Here is a 13,601-nt window from a genome sequence, read left to right on the forward strand (position 1 = left end):
ATTGTTTAAAGTATGAAATTCAAGGTTTTTATGATTTTTAATCATGATAGGTTGAGTATGAATTATTGAATTGGTTGTTTTGAGATACTAGGAACGTAGATTGACCTTGGTGAAGCTTTTAAATGAATTTATATTGCTGAAAATTTAAAGTACGATGTTTGCAAAAGTTTTCAACGAATTTCAATAATTAATATAATAATTATGATGCTAGGAAACCAAATATTCAAGTTTCGATATTGAAAAATGTTCTAATTATGTTTAGGAAGGGTTTGAAGCTCCCTAATGTTGTTGAAAATTCAATATGAATTGATATGAGTCTATATTGGTTGTTGTTAGGTGGAGAATTCTCCGTAGGCGACTTTTGAATTATTAAAGTGGTCTTGCAGTTTGTTTACACAAGGTACGTACATACCTGCGTGCTTGCAATGTGTGCTAATTGTTGAAATCATGTTGATATTATTGTTGAACTTGGTGATGTTGATATTATAGACAAACTTGGTTATATGGAATGTGCATGTTTAATACTGTTGGACAAACTTATTGAACTTATTTTGCACTATAAGAACTGTAACATGTTAGTATGGATGTTTGATACAAACATGTTGGTTGGGGACACTAGATTATTCTATATGATTGGGTTGGATCAATTGGTTGTTGTTCCCTTTCTATCTTTTCACTACTTTATAAGGGCGGAGGACCTTGTTTAGTAAGTTGAAACTTTATGCCCATATACAGGGTTGCTCATGGTTAAAGGAAAGGTTGGTTAAGTTGGAATGAGTCTTGATTGATGCTTTTATGATCACTTACTTAATTCCAAGATAAAAAAAACAGTTGTGAACAAATGTGAATTGTCTGTCTTATGTAATGGTTGAGTCATAACGGGATCTCAATTTGTAAATCATGTAAAGTGAAACTGAATAGCAATAGCTTTAGACTGTGCACGTCTGAAGTGACGGACAAACAGGAGTTGGGGTTCATGGTGGTAGCCCATGGCCTTTAATTCGGACCGGATTGATCACCGTGTCCTATTTTTATTTAAACGTTCCTCGATATCGCAGGTCACTGAGGTTACGGAGTCGCGCCCGTACCTCGTCTTCCTTAGTGAAGACTTCTGGATGGTCAACTCGGTCCATTGTCTATTTCAACTAAAATAATATTATTGCTAAAAGTCTAGCCTAGTCTAGTCTGGTCAAGTATGGTCGTCAAACTATCATGTTTTGTCTGCCCTTGTTTGTGTTCATTAGTATCATGTTAGGGTTGTTCGTTTAATAGAATCATGTTAGGATTATTATTGATTTAGTATGTAGTACTCAGCTTTGCTGATTACGTGCTTTTGCTTGTGCATGTTGATCATGGCTATGCCTTATTGATCCTGTGATGACCCAATCTTTGGTGAGCAGTCTCTAAGGATCAATAAGCATTGTCCATCTGCAGGTTTGAAGATGTTGCATCATTGGGATCGGGAATAGAGAGCTTGTATTTAGTTTTGATTTGCTAAGTTGACTTGGGTTTGTTTAAATGGACTTTAAACTTGTCATACTATTTATATTTCCTTATTTTCGTTGGTTGATTTTTGAGACTAAACCTGTAATCGATTATTTATAAACCTAAAGTTAGTTTTATGTTTTCCGCTGCAAAATTCTGAATAAGCCGTTACGTTTTCACACGGGCGATAATGCCTTGATAATTCTCTATGTTTTATATTAAAAGGTTATTTTAGAAAAGAGAGAATTGTCGGGGTGTTACAGTGCAATCTCGTATATTCTCATTAATCTCCAACGTATATATAGTACATCATAATTACCTAAACCTTCTAGGATACATATTTAGGTAACATATCATAAATAGGATATTACAATACACACATAATATATATATAACATATATATCGTAATATCCCCTCAAGGTGGAGCATGAAGGTCTCGAATGCCCATCTTGTTTTAAAAAACTCAAATTGCGTCTTTCCCAACGCCTTTGTAAATATATCTGCTAATTGTACCTTTGTCGACACGTACGACGAACAAATAATCCCCTCCTTAATCGCATCACGAATAAAATGACAATCTGCCTCAATGTATTTCGTCCTCTCATGAAACACCGGATTTTGTGCAATATGTAATGCAGACTGACTATCACACAACATACTCATACCTTGCTTGTGCTCTACACCCAAATCACATAGTAGTTGTTGCAACCACTTCAACTCACATGGCAATGCTGCCATCGACCGATATTCTGCCTCTGCAGAGGAACGAGAAACAGTATGTTGTTTTTTGGTTTTCCACGACACAGGGGAAAAGCCAAGCAACACTACCCAACCAGTCAGCGAACGGCGAGTTAACGGACAACTTGCCCAGTCTGAATCACACCAACCTTCTAACTGCAACGCACTGTCGGAACGAATGAGTATTCCTTAACCTGGACACTTTTTCAAGTACCTTACAACTCGCAAAGTTGCTTCCCAATGTTCCTCTTTCGGGTTCTGCATAAACTGTGACAGAATATGTATGGAGTATGTCAAATCTGGTCTCGTCACCGCTAAGTAGATCAGACGACCAATCAAACGCCGATATTTTTCTCCGTCTGCCAATTCCTTTCCTTCTGCCAAGGCCAGTTTATGGTTTTGCTACATCGGAAAATCAACAGGCTTTGCACCTAACAATCCAGTTTCTGAAATAATATCCAGGGCATATTTTATCTGACACACATAAAATCCATGACTACTACAATCCACCTCAAGACCTAGAAAGTATTTCAGAGCACCCAAATCCTTCATTTTAAAGCATTCACTCAAGTATGCCTTAAAGCTCTCAAGTGCAAATTTATTATTTCCTACAATAATCATATCATCCACAAAATAAGCACACTAATCTGCAGTTTACCTTTAGAAAGAGTAAATAGTGAATAGTCCGACAACGCCTGTTTAAATCCATAGTGCGTCAGTGCTGTTGATAGCTTCTGAAACCAACACTGAGGAGCCTGTTTCAACCCATACAACGATTTTCTCATTATGCATACTTTGTCGGAGTTATCTTTCTGAAATCCTGGAGGAATCTTCATATAGATCTCTTCCTCCAAGTCTCCATACAGGAAAGCATTATGTACATACATCTAATGCACCTCCCAATTCTTAACAGCTGCAACTGCTAAGAACGTCCGAACTGTCGCCATTTTTGCAACTGGTGCGAATGTCTCATTATAATCCAATCCTTCCTCTTGACGATTCCCTAGACAGGCCAATCGTGCCTTTAATCTCAACAAACTACCATCTTCATCACGCTTCTCAGTGTACACCCATTTACTTCCAAGTGCTCTCTTCCCTTCCGGCAATTTTTCCAAGGTCCACGTACCCTGTTCCTCTAGCGCCTCTATTTCTGCGCGCGGCCATTTCTTTACGCCACCCCTCATGCTGCATTGCCTGTTTAAATGTTTTAGGTGCTTTCTCCTCCTGTAATGCTGCAATAAAATTTCTGTGTTTTGACGAAAAACGCTCATAGTTAACAAAATATGTGATAGGATAAGGAGTACCTGAGGGCGATGTTGTCGTAGGTGTTGTTTCAGAAGTACTATATTTTTTTCCGTATCGTTTGCATCACACAATCTCTAAATTTCCTCGACGGGAACTTCTCACGCCTCCCCCTTCCTAACTCTGTATCCTCCGTTACTTGCATAGTCTCACACTGCCCCTCAATGATATTTGTTGCATTGCTCCCTGCACTCCTCACCTCACTTGTAACACCCCGACAATTCCCATTTTCTAAAATACCCCTTTTTAAACATAACTGTAGGGAATTATCAAAGTATTATCGCCCGTGTGAAAACGTAACGGCTTATTCAGAATTTTGCAGCGGAAAACATAAAACTAACTTGTAGGTTCATAAATAATCTTATTACATATTAGGTTCAAAACCAATTAACTGAAATAAGGAAATACGAATAGTACGACAATTTCAAATTTAAGTTAACAAACCAAATCACTTAATAAAGAAAATATAACTACAAGCTCTCTAATCCCGATCCCAATGATACATCATCTTCAAACCTGTAGATGGGCAACGCTTATTGATCCTTAGAGACTGCTCACCAAAGTTGGGTCATCACAGGATCAATAAGGCATAGCCATGATCAACACACACAAACAAAGCACGTAATCAGCAAAGCTGAGTACTACATACTAAAACAATAATAATCCTAACATGATACTATTAACGAACAACCTTAACATGATACTAATGAACATAAACAAGGGCAGACATAACATGATAATTTGACGACCATACTTGATTAGACTAGGCTAGACCTACAACAATAATATTATTTTAGTTGAAGTAGACAATGGACCGAGTTGTCCATCCAGAAGTCTTCACTAAGGAAGACGAGGTACGGGCGCGACTCCGTGACCTCAGTGACCTGCGATATCGAGGAACGTTTAAATAAAAATAGAACACGGTGATCAATCCGGTCCCAGAAAAGGCCATGGGCTACCACCATGAACCCCAACTCCTGTTTGTCCGTCACTTTAGACGTGCACAGTCTAAAGCTATTGCTACTCAGTTTCACTTTACATGATTTACAATTGAGATTTCGTTATGACTCAACAATCACATAAGACATACAATTCACATTTGTTCACAACTGTTTTTATCTTGGAATTAAGTAAGTGATCATAAAAGCATCAATCAAGACTCATTCCAATTTATCCAACCTTTCCTTTAACCATGAGCAACCCTGTATATGGGTATAAAGTTTCAACTTACTAAACAAGGTCCACCGCCCTCATAAAGTAGTGAAAAGATAGAAAGGGAACAACAACCAATCGATCCAAACCAATCATATAGAATAATCTAGTGTTCCCAACCAACATGTTTGTATCAATCATCCATACTAACATGTTACAGTTCTCATAGTGCAAAATAAGTTCAATAAGTTTGTCCAACAGTATTAAACATGCACATTCCATATAACCAAGTTCAACAACAAATTCAACATGGTTTCAACAATTAGCACACATTCCAAGCACGCAGGTATGTACGTACCTTGTGTAAACAAACTGATAGGCCACTTTAACACTTTCAAAAGTCGCCTAAAGAGAATTCTCCGCCTAAACAATCAACAAGTAGTCTCAATCAATTTCTAATCATTGACAACCATAATAAAGCATTCTAAATGCATCCTAAATATATTTAGAACTTTCCCCAATATCAAAACTTGAACCTTTGCTTTCCTAGCATCATAATTATTGAACTAGTGATTGAAATTCGTTGAAAACTTTTGCAAACATCGTACTTTAAATTTTCAGCAATATAAATTCATTTAAAAGCTTCACCAAGGTCAATCTACGTTCCTATTATCTCAAAACAACCAATTCAATAATTCATACTCAACCTATCATGATTAAAAATCATAAAAACCTTGAATTTCCTACTTTAAACAGTCAAAATTCATATTTCAAAGTAATTTGATAATCTGAAAATTAATAACTTTATTATATAATTTGCATAATCTGAAATTTATAATTTAAATTACAAAAATCATCACTTTAATCCAAGAAACATAATTCAAATTAATAAATCATAAATAAGCCCTAACTTATAATTCAATCAACCAAAACTTGAAATTAATTCGTTTATAAACTCAACCAACATCTGAAAATCATGTTCAAACCATAAAAATTATGAATTTAATATCAAGAACATAATTTAAATTAACAATTATAATTAATTAAAATAATTAGTTACTTAGGGTTTAAGAAATAACCAAGAACCAAAGAGGAGAGAGGGGTTTGGCCGGCTGGTAGGTGGTGGCTCACGACGAGGCTTGACCGACTGAGGTGGCTGGCCTGGGTTGCGGTGCAGCTGCGATAATCGAGAAAAGCCAATGAGGAAGGACGAAAACAGAGAGGGAAAGAAAGAACGAAAATAGAGGAAGAAAAGGGAACGGCGAAGAAGAGGATTACCGGTGATAGGTCGCCGGTGGCTGAGGAGTGCTGGACGGCGGCGGCTCGGCGACGGCGTGGAGGGAGAGAGGACGGCTGAGGGTGAGCGTGAGGGAAGGATGGAGGGTTTCCTGTTTTCTTTTTTTTTTTTTTGTTTCACGTGAGTATGGAGGGAAGAGAGAGGAGGGTTTGGTTTGTTTTTTACGTGAATGAGGAAAAGAGAAGGGAGTATGGTTTTGGGGTTTTGTTGGTTTGGGCTTTGCCCAATTGGGCTAGGAGTAGAATTTAGGTTGCTGAATCCGAAATGGTTAGGATTTGCTTTCTAATTTCAATAGAACGTGATTTCAAAATCCGAATTCGTTTTAACGTAAAATTCAAAAATCAATTTTGATTTCATAAATCATTAAAATATTCAAAATGTAATAACATAATTATATTTTAATTACATATTCATTTCTAAAATTCATAAATTACATTTAAATATATTAAATATACGTTAAAATATATAAATAAAATATAATAAAATTACGGGGGATTACAATCTACCCCTCTTAAAAGAAGTTTCGTCCCGAAACTTGACACGGAAATTCACATATCTTTCCAAACTTTTCAACTTATTCTTATTGTAGAAGTACTTTGTGCCACTCTTGTGCACTCTTTTGCCGACTAAGCGTTACTTGTAATACTCAAGAACACATTTTCTTATGCGGAGAATCTATTTACTTGCATCATCATGTAAAGGTTGCTAAAAATAAGCATAAAATGCATAAAAACACCATAAAAATAGGTAAAAACGCGAATTTCTATCGCATTCTACCCCTCTTAAAGAAAACGAGTTACGCCCTCGTAACTCACCTCAGAAAATAACTCTGGATACTTGATCTTCATTTCAGCTTCGGCTTCCCACGTTGCCTCTTCGTACTCGTGGTTCGACCAAAGTACTTTCACTATGCTGACGTCCTTATTGCGTGTACTACGCACTTTTCTATCAAGGATTTTCACAGGTCTTTCTTCGTATGTGAGGCTACTATCAATCTGGATTCTCTCAGGCTCTAAGATATGACGCTCATCAGGGATATAGCGCTTTAGTTGGGAAATGTGAAACACGTCGTGCATCTTTTCGAACTCCATTGGCAAGGCTAACTTGTATGCTACTTTCCCTATTCGTTGCAGAATCTCATATGGGCCTACATACTTGGCACTTAGCTTCCCCTTTTTCCCGAATCTCATCACACCCTTGGTTGGTGATACTTTCAAGAACACTTTATCACCTACTGCAAATTCATCATCTCTTCTTTTCAAATCAGCATAACTCTTTTGCCTATCTTGGGCAGCTTGAATTCTAGCCTGAATCATTTTTACATTCCTGACAGTCTCCTCAATGAATTCCGTTCCCAAGACTATATTTTCACTGAAATCATTCCAGCAGGTGGGACTTCTACATTTTCTCCCATATAGTGCCTCAAAAGGTGCCATCTTAATGCTTGCATGGTAACTATTGTTGTATGAAAATTCGATCAAGTCTAGATGGTCTTCCCAACTACCCTTAAAGTCAATCGCACAAGCCCTCAACATATCTTCCATAGTCTGGTTAGTTCTCTCAGTCTGACCATCGGTTGCAGGATGGAAAGCAGTGCTCATTTTCAAAGTTGTCCCAAGGTTCAACTGGACCTTTTGCCAAAATTTCGAGAGGAATCTTGAATCACGGTCTGAGATAATATCGGTTGGGACCCCATGCAACCTCACTACATGCTTAATGTAAGTCTTTGCAAGCTGTTTCTTTTTCCATATCTCTTTAATCGGAATAAACACGGCTGATTTTGTTAGACGGTCCACAATAACCCAAATGGTATCATTTCCGTTCTTTGATCTAGGCAAGGCAGTAACAAAATCCATAGAAATGGAATCCCACTTCCATCCAGGCACTTCTAAAGGTTGAACTTTCCCCATGGGTCTTTTGTGGTCTATTTTGACTTTCTGACAGGTTAGGCATCTAGACACAAACTCGGCAACTTCCCGTTTCATATTAGGCCACCAATAGATTTGCTTCAGGTCTTTGTACAACTTGTCACCCCCAGGGTGCACAGAATATGGAGTATTATGCCCCTCATCCATAAGACGTCTCTTGAGTTCTTCACACTTCTGTGGTACACACCATCTCCCTTTGAACCTCAAACTACCATCTTCATGAATCTTGAAATCTACTTCTTTCCCTTGACCCATCTTTTCTTTGATTTTCTCTAAGTACTCATCCCCAGCTTGACTTTCTCTAATCTCCTCGAATATAGACAACCCCAACGATAATGCACTCAGTTTTGCTTTGGTTTCCCCAGAATTTACTATTTCCAGGCTAAGTCTCTGCATGTCTCGACACAACTCTTCAGGCACTACCAAGACATTCATACTATGGCTAGATTTCCTACTCAATGCATCGGCAACTACATTTGCTTTCCCCTCATGATACTGAATGTTCAAATCATAGTCCTTGATCAACTCTAACCATCTTCTTTGTCTCATGTTGAGATCTTTCTGGGTGAAAATGTATTTTAGGCTTTTGTGGTCTGTGAAGATCTTACATGTTGCCCCATAGAGGTAATGTCTCCAAATTTTTAAAGCGAAAACAATCGCAGCTAGCTCTAGATCGTGGGTAGGGTAATTAGCCTCATATGGTTTCAATTGACGCGACGCATACATAATCACCTTCCCATTTTGCTGTAACACACACCCCAACCCATTCTTCGACGCATCACTATATACCTCAAACCCTTCATTCCCATCAGGCAAGGTTAAAACAGGTGCTGAGGTTAAACGCTCTTTGAGAATTTGGAAGGCTTCCTCACATTTTTCGCTCCACTAAAATTTTGATTCTTTCTTCATCAAGTTGGTCATGGGTCTTGCTATCTTTGAGAAATCTCTCACAAATCTCCTATAATACCCAGCTAGACCTAAGAAACTCCGAATATCAGACACGTTCTTCGGAGTAGGCCACTCACTCACAGCTTGAATCTTGGCAGGATCCACAGAGACTCCTTCCTTTGACACATAATGCCCCAAAAATGCTACCTTTTCCAGACGGAACTCACACTTAGAGAACTTTGCATACAACTGGTTCTTCCTAAGCGTCTCCAAGATAACCCTCAAATGCTCATCATGTTCCTTTTCATTCCTCGAATAGATCAGAATATTATCAATGAATACCACCACGAACTTATCTAGGAATTCATGGAAAATCCTATTCATTAAATCCATAAATATGGCGGGTGCATTGGTTAACCCAAAAGGCATTACTGTAAACTCATAATGGCCATAACGAGTCCTAAATGCAGTCTTAGGAATGTCTTTTTCAGCTACCCTCAATTGGTGATATCCCGAACGCAAATCAATCTTTGAGAATACACTTGCCCCGTTCAACTGGTCAAACAGGTCATCTATCCTAGGCAAAGGATATTTGTTTTTGATTGTTACGTTGTTCAACTCCCTATAATCAATACATAGCCGCATGCTCCCATCTTTCTTTTTGACAAACAATACTGGAGCTCCCCATGGTGATGCACTAGGCCTGATGTACCCCTTGTCGAACAAGTCCTGCAATTGTGTCTTTAACCCACTCATTTCTGGGGGTGCCATCCTATAAGGTGCTTTGGATATAGGTGCGGTTCCGGGATTTAACTCTATGGTAAACTCGAGGGCTCTAGCCGGTGGCATACCCGGAATCTCATCCGGAAATACATCTACGAATTCTCCTACAATTGGGACATCCTCTATCTTTACCCCAACTTCCTTACTCACATCTTGGACACTACAGAAAAATAGTTCACACCCTTTATTGACCAATTTCCTCACTTGCAATGCGGAGATCACCCCAAAGTTCCTAGACTTCCCAAAACGTCTATATGATATTGATTTCCCAATAGGGTTCTTTAGGCTTACTTTCTGAATCTCGCGATCTATCCTGGCCTTGTATAATCTTAGCAAATCCATCCCCAGAATCACATCTAGGTCCCCCAAACTAAATTCTATCAAATTAGATGGAAAAGTGCAATCTTTTATCTTCAAGGGCAAGTTCTTAAATAATTTCGTACACCTTATGGTTGCACCAGTAGGCATACTAACAGGTAAATCAATTGCTTCAAAATCTACTAGCTTCAAACTTTTAACAATAGAGGACGAAATAAAAGAATAAGTTGCCCCTGAATCAAACAACGTTTTAACAGGTAAGGAGTGAACAGAGAAAGTACCCGAAACTACATCTGCAGAACGTTCAGCTTCATTTCTACTCATTACGAACAGCTTTCCAGGAGCCTTGTTGTTATTGTTGTTTCCATTGGCAGGTTTGTTTTGGTTTCCCTGGTTATTTGGTGCCCCAGCAGGCTTCGAACTTTGGTTCCCCGAATGGTTAAACCCTGGTTTCCCTTGGTTACTACTCCCACTACCATTCTGCTCTTTCTTCTGCTTTGTGAAGCACTCAAACTCCCTATGTCCCTTCTTATGACAATAGTTGCAAATTACCAATTCCCCCTTACAATCCTTCCCAGGGTGGTTGTTGTTGCACCTCCTGCAGTGGTACACTCTGTCAGTTTGGTTTCTGTTGTTATAGTTATTCCTCTGATTGTTTCTTCCCTGGAAATTACCGTTACCGTTACCATTACCATTCCCATTTCTATTCCTTTTGAAGTTCCCCTGACTTCCCCCAGCATTAAACTCTTTCCTTTTATCCCCAACAACAACATTCTTCTTGTCTCTCCTGGTCTGCAGGCCATAAATATGAGCAGCTCTCCCATACACAATGTCTAAGGACGTAAAGGTTTCCCCGCCTAATCCCAATTGGATCTCATCGGTTAACCCTTGCTCAAACCTCTGAGCCTTTAGTTCCTCAGTAGCTACCACCTCAGGTGCAAACCTCGACAAAAAAAGCTATAAACTTACTGTAGTATTCAGCAATGGTCATATTCCCCATCCTAAGGTTGATAAACTCCTGTGCTTTCTGCTTCCTCATAAAAGGAGGATAAAACTTCCCCCTCAAGGCAACAATAAAAGAATCCCAATTGAATCCCTCAGCAGCACTTAGTCTAGTCCCATTTTCCCTCCACCAAAGGTCGGCCTCATCTTTCAGGTAGAGGACAGCTTGGCCTACTTTCATATGCTCAGGACAGTTTACCGCCCCAAATAGTTTCTCAAATTCCCTGATCCAGTTTTCAAGGAAAGTGAGGTTTGCCTGCCCCTTAAAGTATGGTGGCTTAACTTTCGCAAGCCTTTCAAACATGTCCCCTGCAGAATCGGGGCGCACAGTTCTTTCCTGGGTTAGTTTTTCCGCCAAGAGGCGAATAGCAGCAGCTAGGTCACTATTATTGGCCATCCTAGAGCGCGACCTGAAATTAATATACTCTAATTCAGGTTCAAAACTTTACTTATATTATCCTCTAGCAATGTAATATCACATCAACATTCAAAATGCACACGAAATGAACAATCATGCAAAACATTCAACTGAGAGACAAGGAATAACTTCAATCATCACGAATAATAAGGTAGAATAAAAGAAGAAAACATTCCCCTTGCGTGCCCGTAATAAACTTTGATCCTTTAGATAGTCAATAATCTAACTTTTATTCCTCAGAAGAATGTCAATAACAATCCTAAATATTAACACACACCTGTTCTCAAAATAAAGTAAAAAGGTTCTACGATATATGAAGGAAATAGTGCCCTTGGTCCAAGTATGCATATAATATTAAGTCTAATAAATGCGGTTCAGTATTAATTAACAAGTTAATAATTCAGTGAGATCAAGTGAGCTGAATGCCTGACTAGAGGCCGCTTCAGTTCAAGTGGAATTAATTATATTAATCCACAGCTTACTCTTGACTGAACCCGTAGGGTCACACAAATAGTACGTAAACGGATCAAGTATTTAATGGCATTAAATACTCCATCTATGGATATTCGGAATCGACGGATCTTGGTTTCAGTGGGAGCTGAGATCGTCACAGGCAAGAAATGAATACTCCGGAAACGATGATATTGCCGGAAACGGAAATATGGATCGTATCGGAAATATAAATATTATCCAAGTCGTAGATGTTGCCGGAAACGGAAACATGGTACGTATCGGAAAATATTATCGGAAATGGAAATATTGCCGGAATCGGAAATATTGCCGGAAACGGAAATATTGTCAGAATCGGAAATATTATCGGAATCGGAAAATAATTCCGGAAACGGAAATATTAAATATTTGTTCGAAACGGAAATTAATTCCGGAATCGGAAATATTAAATGTTGTTCGTATCGGAAATGAATTCCGGAATCGGGAATTTAATCGGAAGCGTATCGTACGAATTAGCATCGGACGAGGCCCGCTAGACGAAGGCCCAGCACGAAGGCAGGCCATCGCCCAGCGAGCCGCACGCAGCAACGCACGCCTCGACCAGGCCTAGCGCAAGGCCAGGCCCAGCCAAGGGCGCGCGCGCGCGCAGCACCGCACATGGGCTGTGCGCTTGTCGTGGGACGCAAGGCCTGCGCGGGTGCACGGCTTGTACGATGCGTGTGCGGGAAATCCTAATCCTATTAGGATTCGTGCGAAGATTAAAATCCTAATCCTATTAGATTTGCTTTGTTATTTAGAGTCCTAATAAAGTTCTAATTAACAAATCCACATCCTAGTAGGATTACAATTCCTTTTCCATACCTCTATAAATAAGGGCCTAGGGTCATTATTTGTATATACGATTCAAGTATTCAAAGTGATTTTTGAGAGAAAAAATTCAGTCATATAATTGCCTACAATAGCCGAAAATTCTAAGTACCTTAAGGGCGATTCTAGTTGGTCAAGCTTAAGGCGGATCCGGACGTGCTGTGGACTATCTACGGAGGGACGACACTTGGAGTCCTAAAGACTTGTTCTTGTTCGGTTCGGGCGCAGCTAGGGAGGGCACGCAACAAAGTGTATGCATCTAAACTATGCTAAATGATTATGTGTAAATAATATGCTTTCCTGGCTTTATGGTTTTTCCGCATGATTTATGTTTTGTCATATGAATCATAACCTAACAATATAAACATAAACTATGGTTGGGCGGATTGTCCAACATTTTTCTCACACACAACTAAATATGTAAGCAAAGCTAAAGGGAAACATCATCAGACTTGTCCTTTGATTCGCTATATCCTTCTAGGGTGAATAACTCATATTTAAGTTCATCATCATCATCCATATCAAAATAATAAGCTTCCTTTCTCGGCCTAGAGGATCTTCGTAGACCTTGAAGTTGATGATTAGCTTCCTCTGGCTCTGGCTCAGGTTCAGGTTCATGTTCAGGCTCGGGTTCAGGCTCAAACTCAAACTCAGGCTCAACCTCCAATTCATGCTCGAACTCAAATTCAAATTCATGTTCGAACTCATACCCAAATTCATGCTCAAACTCAGGCTCCGAATCGCTTTCAGGTCTCAAAACAGCTTGATAAATATCGACCCTAGTTTGCCCTCTAGCACGATCAAATTCACGAAGGGCTTCATCATCACTATCAGGTTCTCCTGCTCTTAAAACTTGACGCAGAACAAGTTCATGGCTGGTGTAACTGTTAATGTCAGACTCGTAATCCATTTCATTTTCATCATCGCTCAGAACAATAGGGTTAGAATTGCTCCCTATTCTATTTCCTTGTA

General features: G+C 39.1%; 1 long non-coding RNA gene across 1 annotated transcript; it reads left to right on the forward strand.

Moving 5' to 3' along the window:
- The first annotated feature begins 220 nt into the window (after positions 1-220).
- LOC130461175 (uncharacterized) lies at positions 221-1,629 on the forward strand. The gene is made up of 2 exons (XR_008921570.1): positions 221-400; positions 1,401-1,629. It is a non-coding gene; the product is annotated as an uncharacterized lncRNA (long non-coding RNA).
- Positions 1,630-13,601: the final 11,972 nt, after the last annotated feature.

The sequence above is a fragment of the Spinacia oleracea genome, chromosome 5 (genome assembly GCF_020520425.1).
Source record: "Spinacia oleracea cultivar Varoflay chromosome 5, BTI_SOV_V1, whole genome shotgun sequence".
In the NCBI taxonomy this organism is placed as follows: domain Eukaryota; kingdom Viridiplantae; phylum Streptophyta; class Magnoliopsida; order Caryophyllales; family Amaranthaceae; genus Spinacia; species Spinacia oleracea.